Here is a 13,944-nt window from a genome sequence, read left to right on the forward strand (position 1 = left end):
ACTAACCACTTGGTTTTTTTTCCTAATATCCAGGGATGTTTATCAAAAACCTTAATGATGTAATTTACTATTGTCAAATAAGGACCTTTTAGAGGGTGAAAGTATAAAATCAACAGAACAGGTTTGCAACTGAAAAAAATACCTTGTGTGGATCTTAGTTGCCTGTGAACATGGAGTTGGCTGTGAATATGGTATTTACCTGTGCCTGTACTCAAAAGGTTGAGATTAGCTTTTTTTTTTTTATTGTGGGGGTAAAAAATATATTCCTGGAATGCTAACCTTAAGCTGAACTTAGTTTTAGGAGACTTTTTTTGAGCTGTGGGTGAGTCATTATTCTGCAATATAAAAATGGTTCTACTGTACATGGTTGAATCACTCTGATCTTGCGTCTCTCAAGTTTCTTAGAGGAGGGAAAGTGCAAGAGGTGATCTCTTAGGCTGGACATTGTATGTGCCCCTTATTCCCTTTGTTTCACAGGTTGAAAACCCTTTGGTTGCAAATTCTTGCTGTTGTGACTGCTGGAGTGTTTCCCAAAGGAATACCTCTGCTTTAGGGAAGACAGCTCTCTGTAACTGCATCTTTCTGAAGGAGTATCTTTTTAAAAGACGTTCTTTTGGAATATAAGAGAAAAATACTATTTGTGGAACACTGCATTGTACTCTTACTGGAGATGAACATTTTGCTTTTCCCCCGTTTAAAAACCCAAAGTTTGTAAACTTTATAAGTTACACTGTAAAATAAATCTTTAATAACAGGGTAAGAGTTCTTGCAATTTATCTGTCTGCAGCACTAAGTTTCAACTGACTCTAGTTATAACCTAATGAAATTCAAATATCTGGACTGAAGGTTAGAAGGGGGATGACACATGAGGCTGATATTAATAATGTATGTGAGCAAATATACTTGCAGTAGCAGTTCCAACCGTGTGGAACAAGTTACAAAGAGAGGTCTGTCTCAATATGACCTGTACTAGAAAACAGAATTGAAACTCAAGATCTGCAGTTTCAAAACAGAGCTTTCCCGTCCACTGAGCTCCCTTCTGATAAAAGCTGTCCCCTACTGCGCAGCAAATGCCCAAATCATTTCATAACAATCTGGCCAAATAAGCAGTTACAGATTTGCTCCTCCTGATACTGTCAACCCTATCAAATGTGATGTGGAACTGAATTAGTATCTATGCTCGATCATTTGTCACAGTGGAAGTAGCAAGTTTTTGTGCCAGTTTGGTGACAAAGCAATAACAAAGTATGTGGGCTAAATTGCCTCGCATGAGGAAACACGCAACTGCCTCATGTTTTGCACTTTCCTAACAAGAAGATGATCTTGGTAGTTCCATTAATTGGGTATAGATTTTTGCCTCGCTAAGTGCTTGTGAAGACCAAGTGTGTTCCTGTACTGTATTCTGTTAACAATACGAGTTCCTTTTCAAATAGTGGCTTTTAGCTTTCTGTGTTGTTCATCTTGAAGTCTGACAACCTGGGAAGGAAACAATCTTGTCTGTCACCTTCCTTGAAAATTCAAGAAAAATGAATGCATTAAATCATGCTTATGTCTTACATGATTGTTTTTGTCAGGCTCTGGGTACACCCATGCTATTTTCTGACAAAGGCAGGTTTTGATTGAATATTCAGCTGAGGAAGGATTCATTGGTTGAACATGTTCAAATCTTTTTGAGCCCCACCCCCATTTATTGCTGTCAGCTTCTCTTCTAAATACCCGATGATTATCTTATCTCGTATTGTGAATTAAATTAAGCTGGTAATTTGGGAAGTCTTGTATTGATGCACACTTGAAATGTTGAAGTGCTTCAGTGGTTTAGAAAAAGCCCATAGCTGAGGCAAACCTAGAAGTTAAGGAATGATCTTTATTGATTGACAAGCATTTATAAACCAGCCTCAATTGCTACAAAAATTTACAAACTGATAACACAGATAACACTGAAACAGGGTATTTATTCATGGTCAGCTAAGGATGTGTAAGATTTAGATGCATGTAGTCAAACTGATCATAAACATATCCTGTCCTTATTTATAGTAAAAGTTCCAATAGTCTTCCAGTGTGACATCCTCCCAGTGGTTTTATTTATTTCCTTTGTTGCTCAGCAAATTTAGGAAGTCTCTCTTTACACATCATCCCCCAGACTTGGCAATGTCTACTGTATTAGAAGGGGCATGGCTCTGAGCAGTCTCAGTCCCATGTTCTATGGTATCTTGCTTAGAGAGAAAAAGAACAAGCAGTGTCACCTTTTAAGCTTTGAGGTACATGACTTCAGAAGTAATCCTTTTTATTCACTTGGTGCCCCCAGAAAGGACTGGTGGAAAATTATTTGCCTTTTGGACTGAAAGCATGTTGAATGTCAAATTTGTGGTGTTTCCTCTGATTTTATTTGGATGTTCAACAGTAACTGCAACGTGTATGGCTCCATGAATATAAACACTCTTTCTTTATGCTAGATGTATATTTTCTCTATGATTTTCAAGGGCATAAGGTCCTGTTAATGCTCAGAAAAGTTTTAGAACAAGTATTTTGGTCTGCTCGATGTACTGCTGCTCTAGTGTGCTTCAAGCATCAGCAAGGCTGTGGCACAGACTGTGCTTTGGTAGCTAACCTACATTTAAAGGTGTTGCTCTTCTTTATCTCTTCCTTTTGCTTGTAGTTAATTTCATTTGGGAAAGATGCTATCTGGTTGCCCAAAGGCAAGGAACAAGCAGGGGCTAGAATCTGGAGTTGTTCAGTCCACCAACAAACAGTTCTCATTTAAAAAAGACCTATGTCCTCACGGTCTTTCTTTGCAGCTTTCTGCCAGCAGACTTCAGCATGTTTCTTGCCCTCTGGGGAGCTATGAATAGGCAGCCATATCACTGCAGTTAGCATGGTGTTGTGCTGAGATCATAAATGCTGCTGAGAGGAAGCTTTTAAAGCTCAAGTGAAGTAATTCAGTATTGCTAGCCAAATTTTGGGAGCCCTGCTGGCTCAAACCCAGCCCAGCACATGGGCAAAGTGAGGGTGGGTTAGCCCACAAGGCATTACAGAGGTGTGGTATTTTCTGTAGCGGATGCAATTTGCAGGGATGAGGGAGCAGCGCTCACCTGGGATGTGGCTGACATAGGAGCCCGTAGGTTTCAGTGGTTTCTGAACTATTCTGCACTGCATTAGTCACTCTTGATGTTGTATTCTCATTTTTCTTTGTTGACTTGCTTCATTACTCTTCCTTTTTGCTGACAGTTTAAGTCCTGCTTTAGCTCAGAGAATGAAAACAAATTTTGAATTCTTAATGTGTAGTTTCATAAACTGAGAAGCCAGCCCTGGGGTATTGCTCACAAAATAAGTCTTTAAAGATTTCTCTTCTGTGCCCTGCTGCACTTCTTGCTCTGCGTGCTTATTTCATTTCTGAGGTTGAAGTATCATTATCACAAAAAGTGAATTTCTGTGAAAATCACAGCTCAATAATAATCCCAATAGAAGATGGACTGATAAGGGTTGTTAAGAAAGAAACAGTGAACAAAACAGGACAACATGCATTGATACATGCTTTGCCTGTATCTTGTTGAATCTCATATGTAACGCTAGTTTCTGTCCTTCCAGGAGGCAGCAGCACCTCTGTAATAGGCTCAGAGGAGGACAACAAACTGTAAAACTATGGAATAGCAGAATTCTCCAGCTGGATAGAGATGACAGATGCCTTCCAAATAAAGAGATTTCAAGAGAGGAAAAAGAGTGAAAGAGCAGGGAAAGGGGTTGAATTAGAGGGAAAAAAAAAAGTACCAGCTGGGGCAGGAACTCCTGTTGCTGCCTGTTTGCAGATTCTGGCAAAGGCTGACTCTTCTCCTTTGGTACAAGAGATATGAAGAAGTAAAGAATGCAATTGTTAGTGATAGGTTCAGGGTAAGTGTTTTTTATCCAGTTATTTTTCATAATTTAGCTCAATTTGAGAATATTTTTTCTGCTTGTAGTGATTCTTCCAGAGAAGAGAAATGGGAACATTAAATGATTTTTTTTCTGTTTGGTGACATTCTGTTTCATAAAAGGAATTCTGAAATAACAGTTCCATGCTGACAGCTAAAAAAAACAAGTAGTTTAATCATAAAAATAAACCAACTATGTACTGGCAAAAAAATAGCAAAATTTAAATTGGGTTAACTAGTTACTATAGCCTCAAGCATCTGCATCAACTAGTTTGATAATTACTTTTCTGCTTGTCAGAAATGAGAAATGCTAAAGGCAAACTCAAATCCATGTTACACACAAGCACGAATTCCACATTTATACTTGCTCTCATGCTGACAATGCACTCCAGAAAAATTAATGATGCCACACACTAATAGCAAATGCCTAATTTAAAAACATTCTTTAAAAGACGAGTTGGCCTTGAGAGTATTTTGTTTACTTAAAAAGGGGCAGGAAACAAAACAGTTTTGGATTACACTTCTAAATTTTCCTCCAAGTAGCAATGCTGGGAAACTAGTTTTTCCACTCAGCTCCAAATTAAACTTTTCCCTTGGACTCAGAGTACATACTAGAGCCATTCTTGTATTTGCATTTGTAACTAGCTAAACAAGTTTCAGCATATCCCATTTCAGTTCCTCTCCATGGCAGATACAGCCCATGCCATCCACAAATCTACCTGGTAACTTTAATTTTTCACAAACATTTCTAAAGAAAAAATAAATAATAATTAATATATATATATATATATAAGTAACTATTAATATTTTTTTCTTCCCTCTAACAATGTCAAAAGACAGTACTTGGTAGAAAATAAGCTAATGTCAAAACCAGAGCTGGGTAATAATGCTTGGTGATGTGTGGCACATATGTAAGTATACTTTTTTTTCTCAGGGCATGACTGTATCTCCAGCGTTGAATTCCTATCCAGATCCTCTAAAGAAATTATGTTGCATTACTGACAGCTGATCCATCAAGTGAAGTTTGGTAACAAGACTTAATGTTTTTAATAACATCGAAACTACTTGCAGGAAGAGATTCTTAACATTCGTTGTGAAAGGCTGAAGGTCGTGCAATGTTGTATAGTCACTAATGTTAAGAAGATAGGAGTCTGCCCCCAGAAACTTGTGCTGCAGTGGCAAGACAGAACAAACACAGCACTGGGTGGGACTTGGAGAGCGTCCTGGGAAAGAGTAGGAGCTCCTGAATCAGTGATTCATGTTTGCTACTTATGCAGCATTGTTTTCCTTTTTAAAAAAAAAAAAAGTTACTTAATGCATTAATAACTATAATCACTTGTTTAATAACTGACTGGTCAAACTTGATCTGTTTGTCTGTGAAATTAACAATTGCATTCAATTCAATACTTGTCTGTAGCTAGCAAATGTTTGTTCTACATGGCTTGATTTACTGGATCAGGAAGGTAATTTAATTGAAACTACAGTAGCTTAGTTTGTAGCATTAGTTGTTAATAAGACATTAGAAAAAATATTGCTAATTACAGGCTAAGAAAATGATATTAAGATCTAGAATAAGAATCAGTTCAGAATAGGCTATAATTTGGATCAAATATATACTGAAAATTGACATGCAGTCTCTGCAGGTTTTTGGCTCAAACAGTACAAGATTTGAGTTTTATCTTGATCAGAAACTCAAACTGTGCTGAGAAGGAGTAGGAGGGAAAAGAGGATCATGTGTTTGGACTGAAATCTTGTTTATGTAGATTTCTGTCACAAGTGGTGAATTTCACTGTTTATCCATACACAGGCACTTGCTCTCTGTACATGTAGGTGAAGGAATCAAGGCTTGCTTTATGCATTTCTACTGTATGTAGGAGCAGGCATTTAGTACACAGACAATTCAAAGACTCATGGATGGTGCAGATGAAGTTGGGTGAAGTGATTCCCACCAATTACTTGTGCAAAAAGGAAAATAAAGGTGGGAAAATCTGCTAAAGAAACAGCTTGAGGGAGAAAAGGGGGCAGGATGAGGGGAGCTTCAAGAGAACATCCTTTGTCAAGGAGGATGTGGCATATTAATCTATTGGCTGAACTACAAAATCTATTATTTGTTCAGTTAAAATGAGTTGTTGAAGCTTAAAGGAAGTTGGAACAGATGAATTTTTTTTCTTTCTAATGATGCAAATATCAAATATTCTAATTACCCGGATGTTAATAAAACAGAACGTTTGCTCAGTAACATTAACAAAGAAAGAAAAAGATCTTCAAAGGATGCATCATTTGGCTAAATTAACTTAGAGCTGGGAAACAGAAACACTGGAATTTTGTCTTGCCTCTATCATGACCAATCCCACTTTGCACTATTACAGTTTTTATGAAATCATGTGGACTTATTGTTTCACATGTGTAGCTTGTCTAACTTTGCATCAAGAGAACTTGAGTCATACTGAGCATACTTACACAAAGAAAGGTGCATTTGATCATCACAGGCAGAAACAGTCTCTCAATCCAGTTCGAGTTCAGAAAATAACTGTACAATTTCACAGGGCAGTAGTAGTCATGGAAAGGTTTTCTGATCAGCTACCAGTTTAGGCAATCAGTTTCCAATGCAGGATTTGAAAGTGAGTGAGCATTTAGACTTCTTACATGGTATATGTGATAAGCTGGATGTATGGTTGCAATACTCTGGTGTTGTGCATTGTACAGGCAGCATATTGCCAAACTTCCCCAGGAGAAATGCTGAGGGTGGGAATGAATCTTTAGCATGGGTAAAACTGAAATTTAGATGCGCTTTCCATGTTCTTATGGAGGATGCACATTTACTTTGTGCTCAGCAAACCAACTTATTTCTGTTTCTTCATGGGATCAAGAGATTCTCTCACCCTTCCCCTTTCATATTCACCAGACATAGCTCACTTATGTAAGGTATGAAGTCAAGCTTCTTCACGAGGGAAGTTTGCTTTTTGTTTGTTTTTTTTTGCTCTTGATGTCTTTAGAGGAGAGCTCTAAACTATTTTGCTGAGGTAGTCTGTGGTATTTTCTAGCACTTGAGTTTAATTTTGTTATGAACTGTGGAACAGCTTCAAAGATTTATTGGGCCAAATGCATATTACTCTCCCTTCCCAGGGAAGTGTTCTAATTATTAAGTATAGTTCCCTCCATTTCCTCCTTCAAAGATTGCTTATTATTACTATTGAAACTATTCAATGTGAAATGGAATGCATTCTTTCCATGCAAACCTGCATAGCTACTAAATGACAAAGTGTCTAGAGCTTTCTGCCTCTAGCCCATTGCTTCTTCAATAATTATTAGACATTGTAATAGTTTTAATAAGAGGTCTAGTGACTAACTCTATATTAGAAATCCACTGTTCAGTTTTCAGGTTGACTTCCCAATCTAAAGTTCATCTTTATTTCAGTTTCCTGTACCAGAAGATAATCTTGATTCTGCAATGTCAGGATGAAACCAGTTCTCAGGTTTGTTCAGCTGTGTCTTTGCTGAGAGAAAACTGTGGGTGAAATATCTATCAAATTATGTCTCTCATGAACAAAGTAGAGGAATTAGGCTTGGTTCATGCCAAACAGAACAACAGACGACAGGCAGCACAGATCTGGAAAAAGGCAGCACTTCTCAGCATATGTAAAAAACAAAAACAAAACAACAACAACAAACCAAAACAACAAAGAAAAACAGTCAAACAAGCAAAACCCCCAAAAAACTACCAATGAAAACACCCTGCAGGTGCCTAAGATAATTTGCTATCAAAGATCAAGGCACTAATAGCTAGGATTTCTTTCAAAGTGAACAGTAATCAAGTGGGGATTTTCAGGTGCAGAGGTATAGATTGCTTTATTCAGTGTATGCACAAATTTAAGCATTATGGATTTTATTTTTTTTTTCCTGTGGACATTTTGTGACTGGAAACAAAGGGGAAATAGTGACTACTCTGCAGATTCAGCCCAAATAGTCAGTTCATATGATACCGTAAGTTCACTGCTGGAAGACAATGTAGTTCATGCTTTCGTTGTGTGTGTATATATATATGTGTGTGTGTGTATGTGTGTGTGTGTGTGTGTATATACACACATATATTATTTTTTTGTATGGTACATTGAATCCCTCCAGGCTTCTGACCTGCCATATAAGGGCTTTCTTCTTCACGTGCTTAGGGAGATAACATTTTACGTAGTGAATTTCAAGTATATCATGTAGAGTTGCTGAAAACTGCTCATCATGCAGATGGCTTTTTTTTTGACTACTTTTGTGATTATTTTTGTAATGTTTTTGTGGAAATGATATTACTGATTCACATCTTTTTCTTCAAATGTCACACGGGAGAAAAAAAATCAATACAGCAGATAGGCAAAATTTGCATGAAATTTGAACTTCACTTAAGAAGGAGATCTGTTGGCATGAAAAGTCACTGTGATTAAAAAAAATTTGTATCTGTCCAAGTATATTAATGATGAGAGTTATAAATTTTATTTGCCCCCTAAATATCTTACCTTCAAGAGAAATAAATTAATGCATTTCTGATCCAGAAGACATGCTGTTTTATTAATTAGTGTACAAGGAATTGTTAGGTTAGATGATTATGCTCAATTAAGTATAATGAATGTAATTAATATAGATTCTGGTTTTAGGTGGTTGAGTTAATAGTGCCATTAACTGCTTCTATTATGGAGATGCATGTTGTTGTATTGGGAAACAAAGTTTAAAATGAAAACAAGTCTCTTTTCCTTGTTCTGTACATGCAGAATAGTTTACATTTCTTTTGTAAATGGTTAAAGCCCATATTAAAATGCATTCTATAATTTTGCAACATATCCTTTAAAATATTTCATTACAGTGTGGTTATGGAGTACAAGTCATGGTGTGAGGAGTATATTTAGTTCAAATTGTGGGGAATTTACTTCTTAAACACCTTGTGTTCTGTTACTTGCCTTCATGTGTCTCTTAAGTGTAGAAAATGACCAATAAGCCACAGCAAAGGAAGTGGTTCCAATTAGGGGTTTCCTCTGGTTGGTTGTGTCTCTTTTGTTCCTGCTCTTCTGCTGAGAGGTGATGGTGGGGTTGGAAAAATTTTTCTCATGAATTCACAGAGGGTGCTCTTATGCATCAGAGCTCCCAAGCCACCACACACAGAAGAAGCTTTTGACAGACCAGATCTGAAAGTTATTTAGTTTCTTTAGCCATATTTAAATTAGGTGACATTAAATTTTGCTGTCAAACTATATGTTGACGTATGTGTTGTTTTTTTTCAGGCTTCTTATACTTCATGTACAATGGAATATAGGAATCTTGGATGTAACGTTCTCACTTCCCTCTGATGCAAATCATAGTTTTAGAAAATATAACTCTACATTAATCCAATGTCAGAGAATACTCTTAGTAGATTGATCCTTCCAAAAAATGTACTAATGAGAGTCCTAGAAAGATTTGGCACAACACCGCCCCTTCCTATATTAAAAAGCAGTATAGTACTTCTTTTACGAAAAAATAAAAAATAGTTGAGCATCAAGTCCTAAAGAAGCATACCAGCTAGCCATAAAAGACCATTTATTTTCACATGGTGATTAGCACTGCAAAGAACTTATAGTTCTGTTTTGATCACAGTGGAGACCAAACAAAATTTAGACAGTTTCTACTTGTTTGGCATTTTAAAAGAAGTATTTTGACTTTTTCTGCTCTATAGCTGATGGTCTCTCATCGCTATTACATTAAAGTAAATTCTACATGCTTTAAAACTAAACAAAAATTGACCTGTTACTATGCTGATATATGAGCTTTGGATTGAACATCTGTTCTGAATGTGCATTTTGTAAGAGTTTCTTCTTACAGTTTCTTCTAGATTTACTTCAAAGTGACATTTGACTAGATTTTTTTGCTTTGCTATGTGAGAATGAAATTTCAGCCTCTGCCAGACGGATTTTCCCACAGTTGTTACCAACTTGCAACACATTTCTGTGTTGTTGCTGCAGCTGTGGGTGTTCTGTAGCTGACTTGCTTAGATCTTAATGCAACCAGTTGGTTTAGTTTTTTGTGTGACTCTGAGAAAGGACAAAAAGCAGTTGCTTTTTGCTTTTCCTACTTAGAGAAGATTGATGCATGAATGAGTCTCCAAAAGCAGTCCCTCCTCAAATGAGCTTTTGCTACAGCAGCTCTGTATTGTCGTTGTTGTGGCTTGTTTCTTCCTTTTAAAAGACCTGTGTAGTGTGAGCTAATCACTTCATTTGTATGAGCTCTTTTCATAGCAAAGCCAAAAAGATATGGCTCTAAAGCAACTATTCTACATTTTGGTGCTGCATCTGTTCCTTCCATCTCCTTGGTCTCCCAGCAGAGATAATCATTAGGTTTTTTTGTTTGTTTTTTTCCTTAGTGCTGAGAAGCCCAAAATGATATGATGATATGATGATGTTCTGTCTTCATATAAGAGGAAAAATTAAAAAAAAAAAAAAGAAACAAGTGGCCAAAATGTGTAAATGATAGAAAGTTTTCAATGTTGCACTAGCTGTACAAAAATATTCTGCTATAACTTGGGTAGCTGAACTGAAGGGAGAAAGCAGAGATTCAAAGATGTGACATACACACATGCTTGTATGTGCTGCTACTTCTGCTTCTTTCCCACTTCAATCTGAGGGAGTTTGCAGCACAGAGATGAAGCTCAGCTTTATGTTTCACATCTGATATTCCTAAGCAAAACTAAGATAAAACAAAATGATAGTGAACAGTCTCATTTAATGGCATGTATTTCTTTGACACATCCTGGGTTTCATAAGCAGGCAAAAAAAGTGTTTGGGTTTTGTATGAAATAAGTCTGAAAGTTCTTTGCAATATCATATCCAGCCTAGATAATTTCATGAAAAACATGATAAACTCATCACTACAGCAAAGACTTTTACTGTTAAGGAGGAACGGTGAGAAAATATTAAATTCCTGTGCAAAATTAATAGATAAACAAACAAAAAAGGACATTACTTATGAAACCTATCTAAGCTGTTGTCTTTCATGCAGAAATGAAGTTTCATAACACTAGATAATGAGGATGCTTGTATCATTGTTTTTCTTCAACCATACGAACCATAGGAGATACAGAGTTCTCTTATTGGCAAATTCTCAATATCAGATGGATATAGCCCCACTTATTGTAGAAAATTTAATTTAAATTAATAGTATGTAATTGTGACCATGAATGGATTTTTTTTATACTGTTGTAACAAAGATGCAGATTTCTAAAATTTTTCCTCTTCAACTGTATATATATATTTTTTTTCCTAAAGGAATTCTCTCCTCTTGTAGATTTGAAAGCAATTATGGTGAATTTTTCAACAGTTTCCATCTCCAGTGCCAGTCCTTTGAACTTCACAATTGGCTTTTGCTCCTTTTTCTTTGCAGAAATGAAACTGAAACACATCAGTTACCTTGCAAGTTGTAATTCCGTATGATTTTCTCCCCAGTTGAGTTCTGAGAGTTGTGAAACTGAACAATTTACTACTTTCATAAACTATCATATTAACGTTTTTAGAGTGGTAGTGCTTAGGTCCACAATGAAATCTTATCCAATGGCACATGATGCAGATATGCATACACAGAGGAGTAAAATAAAAAGCAATAAACCCTGCAGCATCTTTGCTGATTTTGGAATGAAGTCCTACTGACCAACTTAAAAAGTGTTTTAGTTAGATGCCACAGAAGTCTGCATGGCTGAGGAAATGCTACAAAGTGAAGTAGATCAGGAAAAATATCAGAAGTAGTTTAATGACCCAAGTGCTTGACACTAAGACAGTGAAAGTAATGTAAAATGCATTAAATCATGTTTGAGACATGATTTTCTTTGAAGCTATGTGGAGTGTCAGAAGGGGAGCGTTGCATTTTAGAGAACTTCCAGTTTGCCTTTGACACTGACGCAATAAAATTTAAAAATAAGTTTGTCTCTGCAATTCGATATGGTTTCTGCAGTATCTTGTCAATTCTTCAGGTGGAGAATGTGTACAGGGGAGTTAGAGGAAGTCCCTTTGTGTCCCTTTCAGCCACAAAACAAGATTTGTATACTGTAGATGTTTGGATGCTTAGGATTCTTTTTCTGTCTTTATAGATGATAGCACAGATCTCTATTGGTGGAGTCTATAGGCTGCAGAAAAAACCTTGAAGAAGGTCTTCGATAGCAGCATGAAAGGTTAGTGTGTTCATCTGCTGGTTTCTACATCTATCTTTTATGATGTCGACTACCTCTGAACTGAGAAGAGATGAAAAAGAGATTTCATAAGAGAAAGGGATGGAATAAGATGGCAGGGAGAAGAGGATAGGATGTACACTTGTATGCAATGAAACTTTGGTATCAAAGGGTCACTGCAACTTTAAAAGGAAGTTTTTAATAGCTTAGGCTCCTTACAGTTCATACGAAAAGAGATATTTCAGAGGTGATCTACTGTCCCCAAACCATACTTTATTCAGGCTGAGGAAAGCAACTCAAGAAGCTAAGCTAATGCATCAACTTAATATACTCCTCTTGAATCTGGACAGTATTGGCTATTTGGCTGCAATGTTGGGCCTGCTTCAGCAAGAGAGCCAGCAGGTAGTGGTTTCCTGTGTTATCACCAGTGACTGTCAAAGTACTGATGTTCAGACAAATACTTAAAGCAGTGATGTGGGCTCTCCTTTGTACTTCCCTAGGCTGCTGTCCAGAGGCCATTAGTACGTGACTGGGAAGAGGAGGACTTGGCTGTGACTGGGCTGGTAGCTTCACAGAAGGTCCTTGAGCAACTGTTTATTTCCAGAGTGTTCCTGGGCAATTCTGAATGTATTCATCCTCTCTTGAAAGTCTAGCTACTTACAATCTTGAGTCTAGGGGGAGAGAGGGAGTTGCATACTGACGTTTAAGTGCCCCTTTTTACTGTCTTGCCCTTCTTATAAAAATGTAATTTAAAATTTAAATTATAACATTAGTGAAATCTTATTAAATTTAATATGATTTAAATTAAAATAAAATTGCTAAAATCTTCAAGTTGCTCGGGAAAAAAAAAAAAAGCATAATAAAAAATTAAAATTAGAAAAGTCCTCAGGGAGGAGGGCCATCATAACCCTCTTTCCTTCTCTTCTACCCAACTTCTCCCAAATGGCTATATTGTATGCAGTCAAATTTTTTAAGAACTCATGCACTTGAAGGAGGAAAAGACTTCTGTATGCCAATAACTGCAAAAATGTGATTGTAAATGAAGAAATTAATATGTAAAGATTCAATGAGTTGTTCAAAGAACAAATGAAGCTGACATTAGTCACTATGCATTGCTACTTATGTGCACAGAACTGGGCATATCTATATGGTTTTCATATTCTTAAACAAATTGATTGTTAGACATATTTAACATGAACAGCTGTGAGTGAAATATTTTGTATTTTAGATTTAGAAAATCTGCATGCCACAAATTTCTAGAACGCAAGCACAAGATAATACTTCTTCAGAATTAGTCATGTGAAGAGATCTGAATTTTTACATTGCTCTTGCCCCTGTTGTGAGTTTCTGGTGGATAAGCTGATAGCTTCAGTTTTCAAAGATGTCAGGCAAGCATTTTTTTTTTATACCAATAGGTAACAGCAGTTGTTCTCTGGTAGCAATTATTATCTTTCACAATATATAAAAGCTTGATGTGCCATTAACTAATCTTCTTGAGGTGAAAACTTCTTGTCCTTTTGTCTAAAGCTTTGAGTATTTTACAGAAAAATTCTCTAGCTATCCATTATAATGAAAAAATACTTTGTCAGCATTCTGTGATGTTTTGATTACCATTTTCCTTATGACTGCATTAACTTCAATATAATTTTTTCAAAACAGATTTAAGATCTGCCTTTCAAATCCTGCTCAGTTTAAAAAAAAAAAAATTAAAAAAAAAAATGTAGCAGCATAAGGAAGGCCTGGAATGCATTTGATACAGTTCTGCTTATCATGCATTCTCACCATCCAATATAATGGCTTTAAAAGGGATTGGAACCCAGTTTCAGCACAGATATACAATGTACTCAGTAGCATGTAGCTATTTGC

At 36.4% G+C, this 13,944-nt stretch overlaps 1 long non-coding RNA gene across 1 annotated transcript in view; it reads left to right on the forward strand.

The window, feature by feature from the left end:
* Positions 1 to 12,803, forward strand: part of LOC116226160 (uncharacterized) — a 37,251-nt gene extending 24,448 nt beyond the window's left edge. Inside the window, exons 2-3 of the long non-coding RNA XR_004166259.2 lie at positions 12,001 to 12,081; positions 12,579 to 12,803. This is a non-coding gene — a long non-coding RNA (uncharacterized LOC116226160). The remainder of the gene's footprint in view (positions 1 to 12,000; positions 12,082 to 12,578) is intronic.
* Positions 12,804 to 13,944: the final 1,141 nt, after the last annotated feature.

This window comes from Phasianus colchicus, chromosome 4 (assembly GCF_987193195.1).
Source record: "Phasianus colchicus chromosome 4, bPhaCol1.hap1.1, whole genome shotgun sequence".
NCBI lineage: Eukaryota > Metazoa > Chordata > Aves > Galliformes > Phasianidae > Phasianus > Phasianus colchicus.